This window comes from Alosa alosa, chromosome 18, assembly GCF_017589495.1.
Source record: "Alosa alosa isolate M-15738 ecotype Scorff River chromosome 18, AALO_Geno_1.1, whole genome shotgun sequence".
Taxonomy (NCBI): Eukaryota; Metazoa; Chordata; class Actinopteri; order Clupeiformes; family Clupeidae; genus Alosa; species Alosa alosa.
The window spans coordinates 15,689,254-15,699,551 of record NC_063206.1 but is presented as its reverse complement, the minus strand read 5'-3'; positions in this window follow the sequence as shown (position 1 = coordinate 15,699,551).

The following is a 10,298-nucleotide window of genomic DNA, read 5'->3' as shown; positions in this document are numbered from 1 at the left end:
GTTTCACACTACCATTTAGAAAGGTTTAAGCTTCAAGTCCAGTGAAGTACATTCAATACATATCAGACAAACATCCATCACTAAAGCCATATACCTGAACAACTTTTGGAAACACAAGTGTCACAGTTCAAGCTGCTATATTACTTAACTGGCTGCCTTGGTCCAGGTTCTACACTGATTGGCGACACCCACACACATTGCCTATCTCGGACTCATTGATCACCGCATCCCCATGGAGTCCTTCTTGCTATGCACAGCATAAAATTGATTAGGCTGAGTAATTAAATCATTTGGCACGAGGTAGCCGCCTTGTCCTCCAGCTCCCTCAGCTAACCATCTCATCTCTCTCTCTCTCTCTCTCTCTCTCTCCCCAATCAGTGAGAGGAGGTTGTCTGTAATTTTGCATTCCATCTGCACTTTTGGTCAGATTATTTATCATTCCTTGGCAGAGGTTGGAGATGTTCTCTCGGACGTTTTGAATTTTTGAAATGGGGGAATAGGTTTCCTATAATGGCAGAGACATTCCTTTATTTTAATTGGCAAACACCTTTGCTTTTACAAAGGTCTGACAAAAGCAGCTGAAAGGGGAATCGATGTTGTAATCTAAATTTTAATGGGATGCGGTGTCTCTCATTTACCTTTTATAACTATGATCATTAGCTCTTAGTGCAGGCTTCTACTTTCCAGTAGGAAATGCTAGAAAAGGCTTTGACATCTTTGAAGTGGTATATGGGTAATTATGTTTCACAAATGATCCAGTGTTTATGAATTGTATCAGGCTTTGGCAAGCTGTGATGTTTCAAACATATGTCTCAATCCACAGCATATGGTTCAATCAGCAGGTTTGCCAAATTTAGGAAAAAGGAACAAATGTTATAATTGAAATGTTATTGCCTGGGAGTCCTTAGAGCCAAGTAATGATTTCCTAAAGTTGTAAAGATTGTGGCTTTAAATGAAAGAGACGCGAGGGGGAACGTGACCCAAGCCTCTTTTATAGCCCTTTCTGAGGACAGGGCAAAATGTCTCCCAACCCATGACTATAATCCATATTATACTATTACTTGGCTTCATATTCAGCAGAATAATTCAGAAAGAATACAAAAAATGAGACCCATTTCCATGAATGTAGCTAATGATTCATCTTAAAAACTTGAGTCAGAATGAGATGAGACAGAAAATGACAAGTCAGATTTGAGTGATTTAGTGCCAAATATGTCCGGCCTGTTGCTATGTGACAAAAAGAGATTCAAAAAGAGAGTATTGTGTTCAGAGGCACCAAAAAGAAGATCCGAATGTGTTTTGGATCTAAATGTGCACAAAGTGATTCTCCTCTCTGTGATATACATGCCACTGTGTGGGCACATCGTAGTATAGAGGCTGTCTGTATAGGAAGCGCTGCTGGTCTGATGCGTGCTGCAATCAGTGACCTTGCGTTGTTCTTTTTGCCAGAAAACAGGCCGTAAAAATAGGAAAGAAAGACAGCAGACACAAGAGATGTGCTAACGATGCGATGTGTGAGGTTGGCAAGCGGCACAGAATAACAACAAGCAGAGAGGGAAAATCAGCATTTCAGGCAGAATCACAGAGTCAGAGAGAGAGAGAGAGAGTGGGAGAAAGTGGATGAGAGAGAGAGAGAGCATTAGAGAAAGATAAAGAAGGGATGGGGTTGAAATTGGGTTAGTGGTAAAGAGAGGAATAGATGTGAATAAAAACGAATGACTAAAAGAAAACCAGGGGAGCGATTGGCATGAATAGAAGACACAGGGCTTGTCTTTGAGAAGAAAAGATTAAGACACACACACAGAGAGAGACCCAGAAAGCAGTTGGAGCAGGCTGTGTAGTTTCCCATTAGTCCAGTCCCTCTCTCAGTCTTCAGCCTCTCTGCCAAGAGCTCAGCCTTCCCCGGGCCCCGACCGTCCTTCCTCCCCCTGGAGCCACCCACGCCTCTCTCCCTGCCTGCCTGCCTGCCTGCCTAAGCTCAACAGTCCCCTCACAGACTCACCCACCCCAGAGTCCCTGCCACACTTATCAACCATCACTCGCCAATGGAAGAGAGTAAGGGAAAAAGAACCACAGTACTGACATTGTAAATAGCCACGGGGAGGCAACCAGAATGATGAACGCTGTGAGAAGGCCAAAGGAGTAAATATAGCTATTCTGTTTTTCTAAGCATCCGCGCAGACGGACATGAATATTTACGTTTCACTCTTTTTTTGCTTACTGGAAGAAAAGCAACGAAAGAAAAGATGAAAAAAAAACCTCAGGTAGTCGAAACTTCAGGCTTGGTGTAGTTTCCTGCATGCCAGTTATGGTTAAGCCATATGAGATATACTTGTATATTTAGAAAAAAAAGGCTCCTATAAGTATATATTTTTATAAACCTGTATAAAGTATCAGACAAAAGGGATAGGGGCACAGTCACTGTGCTCAGTGTTGGTGTTTTTAACCACATATGTTGGTTAACATGGATGCTTCTTGTAGTTACACATGTATATCAAATCACATGGACACATGTCCCTTAGAAGAACATTGTACCCAGTGTGTTATATTTGGATTATCACATGTGGAGCATTCACAATACACCCCTGTCAGTGACAAAGGTCCTCCACTGTCACAAATGTTCAGATACTGTTTATCATGTTATTGTGGGGTCATTACAGCGTGCTGCATGCTGGGTGTGATTTGCGCTCCTGTGAGATTGTTTGAGAGAGCTCCTGTGTGTTGACTTGGGGTGTCCCACAACAAAAGTGTTTCCTGTCGGACTGCTGTGAAAAGGGAGAGTTTGATCGTTGTTCCTGTCAGTTGGTTCCTGTCCCATATGGAGTACCCATGATGTGACCGGCCATGTGCTGGCAGTAAGGGGATGATTGTCTCCAGGATTCTGCACTGCAGATGACATGTGGTGTGACGTCTTGTGTGTGTGTGTGTGTGTGTGTGTGTGTGTGTGAGAAAAAAGAGAGAGAGAGTGAGAGAAAGAATTAGGGATTACTGGGACAGAAAATGAGTACATCCATAATGATAGTTGGGTTAGGTTGAGTGCGGTTAGACCCAGTCCACTGGAATACTACTTACATGCATCTCATCATGGATTCCTATACTGTAAACATCCTTAGATTACAACACAGAAGCAGCCTACATGTGTTCACAAGCCTGTTTATGCATAAACCTTTTAAAACATTAGGCATAAACATAATATTTAAATTCAAGAGGGTCCATTTAAATGCATGGCTTGTTATCAATTGCCTTATTTCCTCCCTTGCATATACAGTACTGAGAGATCTCAAACCTTGACCAGAATCTGTTTGTTATGTGTATAGTTAGTTTATTCTGTATAATACAATCATTTTGCATTTTGCAAAATTTATCTCCATTGATTGCAATGGATACAACTGTCCTGAGGTCCTCCATTTCTTCTGTGGAAGGAGTGGGGAGGCATGGGAATATGTACATGTCTGTGAGTGCCATTCTGCTCTTGGTCTTAATATCATTTCAAGCATTTATTTCTCTCAACTGCTAATTCCTTAGCAGTCAGTGTAGATACATCATGCCTGTTGTCACCCAGTCTACTACAGCAATATTAAAGCCAGAAGAGTCCAAAATGTCATTGCTTAATTCTTCTTCCCAGCCCCTTTGTCTTGTCAATGCAAGAGACAGTTCTTCCAAATGTCTTCATGTAAATGTAATATTAGATTCAGTTTGTCAGGATTTAACATGATCTACAGGGTGGTAGCAGGACAAACAGAGTTTTTTTTTTAATTTACCAAGCAGGTTAATGAGAAATTGTGTGAGAAAGAAAAGATGTGAAGACAAACTGAAATCCTGAGCCAACAGAATGATCAAACAATTCATTAGGCTTTGATAAGCATGTCATACCCATTATGACCAGAAAAAGCAAACGCCATAGAGTATTAAATCTGTTAGCCTATTGTTTGCAGGTTTAAGGTTTGAAAAAAGTTCTGATTTTAATGAACTTGCAGAGACTACAAATAAAATTGTAAATTCCATTTTTTAATAAGCTTGGATTGTGGTATGTAATTCAGTCTCCTTATAGATTCATTAGTCAAACCTGGGTAGCTTAACCTTAGATTGGATTTGGAAAAATCCCAAAACATTGCCTTTTTCTTGACTAAATGATAAAATCAAATTGCATGCTGTAATGTCTTCTATCATAACCAGAAAAGAACACTCCATACAATCAGCTATTCCCTGCAGGTGGACAGTGTGATTACGGTATATTACAGTATGTTCCTGTGGACATATTGCATATTGCATATCTGTAAGTTGTGCCAGTTTCTCCGGTAACATTTGTTCACTGCTCATATAGCCTTTCATTCAAAATGATTAAGGATGATTTGGCTAGCAACAGGAAATTATGTTATCATACACCCACTGTAAATTGATTAATACAGCGTTTACTCATCAAGGCAGTTTCAACTTAATAAAGCCTGAAAAAAGTATGTCGGAACGAAAGAGTTAGGTGTAGCTAGATTTTCATTTCAGGTCATAATTTTCATGTCAATAGTCTGTCTTATTTTTGAACATATCAAATATCATCAGCGTTTAATGTTTAAATTTAACTTCCAGCCACACGTCCTGATTGTTGTTTTACCCTTGAATGTGATTGGTCATTGAATGCGCTGTTCCTCTCGGCGACAGCCTAAATGGCTCATCAGAAGTTGGCATGGCATTGGGTTGAGGCACCTTGAAGTATTTGGTTGCGCTGAAACTGTAGCTGGAAGGGCAGTTGGAACAACCAATGATCCATTACTGTTCCTCATGCACAGAGTCCCAGTGATTCGCCATTAGCTGTAGCATGAAGGCCAACACTGCTGTATATCCCTAATAGGATGCCATTTGCAGGTCACCTTGTTGGATTTAGTCTGCATTATTCAATTTTTTTTTTTTTTTTTTTTTTTTTTTCGGGGAGCCTGAGACTATTTTTGTTCATTTGGCTCAGCAATCTACTCCTTGATTTTCTTGGGCTGGGACCACGGCTCACCCATCTCCTCTGTCATGTTCTCACGACAGAGTTCCCATGTTGCCTGCATTGTGATGTACCATTGATTATAATGTATGCAAATCGATTCTGGGTGCAAGTTGCACATTTATACTAATGATTGTACTTTTATATTTATGTAATTAACTCCTACAGGATAACAAAATGTTTAGCATTCAAAGAAAATAAACTTTATTGTAAAGAAACGCTGTCTTCCTCTATCTGATTTCATTTCCGTTTGCATGGAGTGGACAACTGATGTGACTTTGGGGTGTTGCTATCTCCATAAGTGACTTGGTGTGTGACACAGTTCTGTCACTTGCTTGTGTCTGGCATACACTTCTCAACCGTATTGCCAACATGGGTGAGAATTATCTGGGCAGGAGGTTCACTCTACTGGTGTAGTTCTGCCTGAGGGGTTGCACGTCCCTAGAGAACCTTGTGTTTGTTTGTTTGCTTGTTTGTGTGTCCATCCATACATACTAATATTGACCTGTCTTAACTGGCTGTACATCTGAATTCCTCCTGCATCCCTCCTCCCCCGTCTCCGTGCTTCCGCACCGGCCTGGCCTCTCCTGCCCCAGTGTCAGCTCAGCTAAGCCCTGATGAGGAGCTCCATCGAGGGCAGAGGAGTGCTCTACATCTCACCTCCTCCTGACAGCTCGGTGCAAACAACTCCTCTCCTCGCCGAGATCTACTTGCTGCAGCAGAGCTACCCAAGAACCTGCTTCACTAGCAACCCCCTCCATCAAAGCTGCATCAGAGAACAAAGAAGCAGGCTATTGAGGGAAATCAAAGCTTTTTGGGGTGGTAATCACATTGTCTAGAACCTTCTCACCAGGAGGGGAATATCTTTTCTTCTTGTAAGAGTCATACACTAAAGAAAGAGGCTGAACATGGAACACGGAAGTCTGTAATCATTTACCGTTCAATGGTGAGACCTGTATTCTCATTAATGAATGGAATTAATGTAATTCCTGTGTGTTAACAGCAACATGCGGTGTTAGATTTACATCTGCATAATAATGCAAGGCTCTAAAGCAGGATTAGTGACTCAGATCTGTGAGATAAATGCAGACTGCGGTATTCTGACAGAGATTAGATCAATATGGAAATCTGGGTGAAAAGATTGGACAAAGCTGAGCTCTGATGTATGGATGAGTCAGCAAGTCAGTTCAAATCCATATCGTCACTTGTCATATAAGAGTCACAGCTCAAGGGATCTGTTTAAACGGACTCTTGCTTAATGGTTTTAGATGAAGGTGCTGGTGTGAGCGCCATGGCTCACTCAGCAGAACTGTCCCTCCAGTGCTTCGCATTTGATCTCCCCTCGGGCTAAATCCAGGGGAAGCGTGGCTGCAGGACTGGTGGCTGCATCTCAAAACAGCAGCAGCTCAAACGCTCCCCTGGGACCCGGCGTGTCTGCTCCTGCAACATGGGCCTCAGAGGGAGCAACTTTTTCCTTAGCCAGTCTGACAGTCCTCCCCCACTCCGCTTTCTCACTCTTGCACACACAGAAGCCTGTCAATGGCATGGGTAACGCAGGAACGCTATCCTGTATCTGAGTCCTTTTTTTCGCACACAGCTCTTGAAATGTGTGGTCTGAAGCACATGGTTGGAAATACTGTGCACTTTTTTTTTTCTTGATCAGTGGCATTTTCAGTGGCATCAAAATAGCACTCTGTGATCGATGTGCCTGACCACACCTTGTTTTTTCACCGAAACACCTGTGGGTGCACAGGCTCATTTTCTATTTAAAGACAACCTGTGGCAGGTTACCTGCCCACCTGGCAGGATGAAGATGACTGCGTTGGCCACAAACTAGCAAAGACAATTGCGTAACACCTAATGCCACAATGCGCCAGTCAAAAGATGGGGCCATTAGACATAGTGTGTGCTGAACAGGAAGATCATAACTGTGTTGGTCACAAACTAGCAATGAAATATTGTGTTCTGCCTGGAGCTGTGATGTGCCAGTCATAAGATAGACCCTTAGTGTCTGAGATGTCCTCATCCTCTAAGCTTTCTTTTATATTAAGTTATGTCTAGTCTTAAGTCTAACAATGACTGTTGGTACATGGGGGATTGAATCGTTGGATCTCTTATGGTGGCTTACACAAAAGTAATATAAATTCGTGTAAATGAAACGTGTCAGCCTTAGATAGCAGGATTTGGTGCCAAGGTCCAAAATTGTCTCATTAATGTCAGCCCTTCTTAATAAAACAGGCACGACAAAGAGTGAAAGCTGCTGGGAATAACTCTACAACCCCCTCTACCACAGTAATAAGTTGCTTGAGTGTGTGTGTGTGTGTGTGTGTGTGGAGGGATGTTAAAATGCTGTTAAAACATCATTCATCTTCAACCTCAGATGTCAAGCACCACAGATGCTTCAAGCTGTTTGCTGCCAGTCCCTCACAAACCCCCATCAGAAACCAGGACGCCGTCTCCCACACTTCTGCAGCAGCAGGGAGGCCTAACAGTCTTTAACAGAATTTACATTCTTAAAGTGACACCGCTTGACTTGTGCTACACTGCCACTCAATTATAGCAGTTTTTGGTAAAAAGCTGAGAGGTGGTGTTGGCAGCTTTGCCTCAGCTGCCAGAACCCTTTGAGTTTGAATGGTGGGTGGCAGGTCAACTGCCTGATGGTGTTATGCTCCTGTCTGAAAGTTGTGATGGTCATGACAAAATAAGTGCAGGCTAAGAGAATGATATCTTTCTTTCTAGTGTGTAATCTCTTGTCACCAGTATTGCAAAGTGTCTTACAATAACTTTAGATTTTATGTCAAGATGACATATTTGGATCTCATACCTCTTGTGTGATGAGTTGCTTTATTGTATAAAATACATGTTGCTGTTGAGTGCTCTTTTTTTCTCTTTCTCTGTAAATATCTTTATCATTTTGCATTTTGAATCTCTTCTTTTTAACATGATTTTGTGTATGCTTTTAAATATCATGCATCATATCATGCATCATTTTATTATTTCATATGTAACCGTAACTCTATGAGTGACTACAGTGACTATATTATCTTTCATGTCATTAAAGTGTTAGTGGCATTATGCTGGTCACATGACGCTGTCATTATGTGAAATGTATTTGTTTTTTGTTAGCATGAAACACTGTCCTGCAGCTTACACAATGCAGCTAATATTCTGGAAATTATTTAAAAAATCCACCTTTGTTTGACAACTCACTGACATCAGCATCCCCTACTCATTTGTTTGGCAGAGTGCTATGCGCTGAACAGATTTCCACTGTGTTGCGGTATAATAATTTGAACGTAACTCCTAAGGGTACTGTTGTGTTTTCAATTGTTGTTGTCTATTGATTAGATGTAGCCGGAAACAGAGAGGCCCGGCTTGCATATGGGTGCATTAAAAATGGCTGTGGAAGCACCACCCAAGTATATCTACAGAGAGGCCGCTTTTGTTTTGTTATTTCTTACAAGCATGCTGCACTGCTCTGTGTGGAGCCTTCAACAATTCCCTTAAATCACTTTGTGATTGCCCTTTTCATCAATTTTCAATGCACTTGGTACCCATTTCACATGAAGGAGGCCCCCAATTTGTCTAAAACCGATGAGAAAGGTCTTAAACCTTACTGCAACAACAATGTCACATAGTGCAACAACAATGTCACATAGTGCAATATTCTGGGCAGACATCGGAAATGCTAGAGCCTCCATTATCCTCCACTATATGTCAGTGTGTCAGCAAAATGAGTTTAAAGCTGTTATTTTTAATGATGCCTTACTATGAAGATGCAGTGAGTTGTAAAGAATCTTGCAGAAGGTTGCTTTAGATTCATTGTATGCACATGTGATAAGATTCAGATTGATATTAGAGCAGACAGATGCAAGCATAGTAGCTAAAGCAGGTCAGTCCACCACCAATGTGGGTGCTCCATCCCAGTAATGTCCGTAGCCCTGAAAGAGAAGAATTCATCATAACAAACCAATTTACAGAGGCTATAAAAACCCAGAAAGGCCTGTTTTTGTTATCTTGCAATAAGAATAATTATCAAAACTAAATGGAAAAGGATAATTTGTCCTCTGCTCAATCTCTCCTGTCTAACTTTAGTAGATTGGTTTGTTGTGGTTTGTTTTCCCAAGTGAGGGTTACAATATGTGAGGGTGACTATACAAAACTATAACAAAAAGAGAGTAAACTACCTCATTCAGGGGGATTTTACAAAGCAACTAATAAAACAGCAGGGACATAATGGAAACAAAATACATTTCTATGGCAGATGATCTTAAAAGAAAGGGCTCTTCAAACGACTCTTCAGTGATCAGATGGAACTCTCATTTCACTCACTGTAGGTACTGAAAATCATTAAGAAAAACACTTAACCTCAAAGTGCCATGGCAACATAGGTTATTCATAAGAAGGTCTTTTTAAGGCAGTAGAATGTCAAGAGCCACTAATTAACAGATAATTTGTTTAAAAATCTGTTCCCCATGTTGTAGCCCCATGCTGACTGATATTTACAGTGCAAGAGCAGGTCATCAAATCGGTTTAAGGTTCTAAGCAGTGCTTTGTACCCATTTTATTTTACAATACAAAACCAAGAGACAATGTCGAGTTTGCTGTTTAATGAATTAGAAAACCACGTAACTGCAGAGGGTATGTTGTTGCAGCACCAAAAACCATACAGACCACTGAATCACTAGGGTGTGAAATACTGCAACAAGTGTTTGGGTACTTATTTTTTACAGTATTGAACTGTATTGATTTTAGAGCTCTTCTGTAATGGTCCTTAATGTAAAACATGGTCTTTGCAGATAGCAATTAAGGTACTGTCTTTAGGACCCATTACCCACTTTGAGGAAATCAGTATTTACAGCCATTCTAATTTAACAAAATGTGCAAGCACTCTTTAACACTCTTTTCTTGTGTCCTTTCTTTTTTACCTTTCTCTCTCTCACACATACACACACTCAAAATGAAAGTGCAGTGCATTAGCACACACGCACACACACATACACACACACAAACAAACACAAACACACACACACATATTCACAGAGTTGGAATCATCTCATGCCCCATGCCTTGTCTGAAAAGAGTCTACAGTCATTGCTCTCTATGAAATCTGCTGACTGCACGTAATAGTCTTCTGTCTGTCAGTGATTGCTTCTTCTTTAATTCCATGGGACGCCAGAGCATTACTGATTGAACAGTCTCCCCATTAACGACCCCTGAATACGCCGGTCATGGCTCACTACAGCAAGATGGAAGTTGGGGACCTTGTCTGATTTTGAATCGAGATGAGAAGCACCAAATAGGCGATGCACGT